Source organism: Sinocyclocheilus anshuiensis, unplaced genomic scaffold (genome assembly GCF_001515605.1).
Source record: "Sinocyclocheilus anshuiensis isolate Anshui unplaced genomic scaffold, SAMN03320099.WGS_v1.1 scaffold145, whole genome shotgun sequence".
Lineage (NCBI taxonomy): Eukaryota > Metazoa > Chordata > Actinopteri > Cypriniformes > Cyprinidae > Sinocyclocheilus > Sinocyclocheilus anshuiensis.
In genome coordinates this window covers 1,379,882-1,383,000 of record NW_015537973.1, presented here as the reverse complement: position 1 = coordinate 1,383,000, position 3,119 = coordinate 1,379,882, and positions in this window count along the sequence as shown.

The window sequence follows — 3,119 nt, the reverse complement described above, 5'->3', positions numbered from 1 at the left end:
TTCATCTTCAGAAACACAATTTAAGATATTTTTGATGAAATATGAGGGCTCTCTGACCCTCCCATAGACAGCAAGGTAACTACCACGTTCAAGGTCCAGAAAAGTACCAAGATAATCAACAAAGTAGTCCGTGTGACATCATTGGTTCAACTGTAAAGATACGAAGCTACAAGAATATTTTTTGGGCAAAGAAAACAAAAATAACGACTTTATTCCACATTTTCGTCTCTACTGCGTCACGTTTGACGCTCGTTCACGGCAGTACCATGACGTGAGCTTGTGGCGGCGCCGCACTAACCCAGATATCCAGATAACCCAAAAATATCTTAAACTGTGTTCCGAAGATGAACGAAGGTTTCGGGTTACGGGTTTCGAACAACACGAGGGTGAGTAATTAATGACATCATTTTCATTTTTGGGTGAACTAACCCTTTAATAATGTGATATTGTAGAAACAAAGGTGCAGCAGTCAACCGTGAAAGCACTGCAGCACCCGGACAGTTTAGAGGAACAGACAGGCTCACAACGGAGGAACCGGTTGTGGCTACAAGGGATACAGCTAAAACAGGAAGCTAACAATAAATTTTTCTACCTATTAGATTGTGTTTTATTAACGTCTACACCTACCCCAACCCTAAACCTACCCCTTACAATAATGCAAAAACAGTAATTATTGTTGTACAGTATGACAAAAATTACACTATATTGGTGTGCACATGCCCAGTAGATTAATCTGTATACCATCTAGCCTTAACCTGGAGGAAGCATTATGAATTAAACTTACTTGACTACAACAGTTTATGTGTACAGTTCATTTTACACACAACAATTGTGGTTGCCGTGGTCATAGATATGTATAGATTCCACATTCGACCACTCCAGATGTGTTGACGCGTCGGCCATCTTGGAATGGTCTATGTCGTCACTCACTATAACAATCTATGAGTTTCAAGATGCAACAACATTGTGCAGCATCTGGTTGTAAAAACTGCCTAAATTTAAATGCCTGAAAAACCTTTCACAGGTAAGAATTTGTTGGTTTGTGTTTTTAATATGTATTATCTCAATATTATATGTTTTAAACTTAAGTACTTTTAAATGCCTTGTTGGCTAACGATTGTGTTTTATTAACGTCTACACCTACCCCAACCCTAAACCTACCCCTTACAATAATGCAAAAACAGTAATTATTGTTGTACAGTATGACAAAAATTACACTATATTGGTGTGCACATGCCCAGTAGATTAATCTGTATACCATCTAGCCTTAACCTGGAGGAAGCATTATGAATTAAACTTACTTGACTACAACAGTTTATGTGTACAGTTCATTTTACACACAACAATTGTGGTTGCCGTGGTCATAGATATGTATAGATTCCACATTCAACCACTCCAGATGTGTTGACGCGTCGGCCATCTTGGAATGGTCTATGTCGTCACTCACTATAACAATCTATGAGTTTCAAGATGCAACAACATTGTGCAGCATCTGGTTTTAAAAACTGCCTAAATTTAAATGCCTGAAAAACCTTTCACAGGTAAGAATTTGTTGGTTTGTGTTTTGAATGTGTATTATCTCAATATTATGTTTTAAACTTAAGTACTTTTAAATGCCTTGTTGGCTAACGGCTTCGTCTTGTTGTATTGTGTTGGTTTAGCAAAAACATCTTCTGAAGTCTACTAAAGATATAAATATTCATACATGCGTATAACTACAGTTGCAGTGCAGATTGCTCTCGAGTGTTCACGGACATTCCAATATGGCGTACGGCTTACTTATACCAACCCACAGAAACAGCCGTTAATAGGGCATCTACTTATACATATCTATGAACAACCTGCTTGTTAAAGCAAATGTACATAATCCTGTATCTGACGTAAAATTAATAAATTAGTAAATATTGATAATGCAACAGCACATATTATATTTTTCCACCTCCAAACAAACGGACACTGATCGTAACCAGCTGATAATAACCTCCTGTGATTCAATATGTCTCTCAAATTGATGCTCAAATTGATCGATTACATTGTAATGATGAAGAGGTGAATGTGAATGGCTGAGCGGCGTGTCAGTCTTCACCGGCCTGGAGTCAATTAATGATGTGGTTATATGGTGTGTATAATTTAAACTACTTAAGTCAGCACTTACAGTAGCTGATGTTCAGTTTACATACTGCTGCTCTCCTTCTAGTCACTACTGAACTCTTTCCTCTCTTGATTAATGCTCCAGGTGAAGGGTTGCCAAAGAACAAAACAAGCCCCTTAAAAACACAGTATAATAAGCATACCAACTGTACCAACAAATTTAATATAATACAATATAACTAGTACACATCAGGCCTGGCTCCAGATATGAGATGAAGGGTGGGCCAAGTGATGTTCCAGGTGGGCCGGGGGTATGTGGGGAGGTGAGTGTTGTTGTTTTTTCTTATTTTTTGAATATTCTTCTAATGTTCTATTCTTTTTTCTGTTCTGTTCTATTTTGCAACTATAGTAGCTTTATATAGCCTATCAAAATACAAAGTTACTAAATAGTTACAAAATAATGTTGTTGTAAAAACTCACATGCGACCGAGGTTTGTAAATGAACCTTGCTACACGCATGTTTTTGAAGACGGCAGTCACGTTCTAATGCTGCTTTCCAGTTTCGAAACCTGTCAAATGAAAGCATCATTTTCGGAGAAAGCAACACCGAACACTCGACATGGAAAACAAAAGCACACATTGGGCTCTGGCGTTACACGGTGTTTGGTCATACACCAATTATATTGCTTGCCTCCACTGTCGTAGTTCTTAGTTGAGTCAAATATGCATTTTTTTGTGACAATAAAACAAAGAGTGTGTGTATTAGGCCTGCTTGTAAACTTTGAACCTCTGTTTATTTCAATTTAAGACTCTCAAGCATCATCAATGAACTGTCCTGTTTGTCCCAGGTATGTAGTTTTATGTTCTGTGTGTGAATTGTTAGCCGACTTGAGTGTTAGCATTAGTACACATGCTCTATATTATCACATGCTGTACTATGTATTGTGCTTGTGTCTGTGAGTTGTGTCTTTCATTTATACAAAAATATATAAAATATTGGTCACTTGAGTCTCTGCATTAATGTAAAT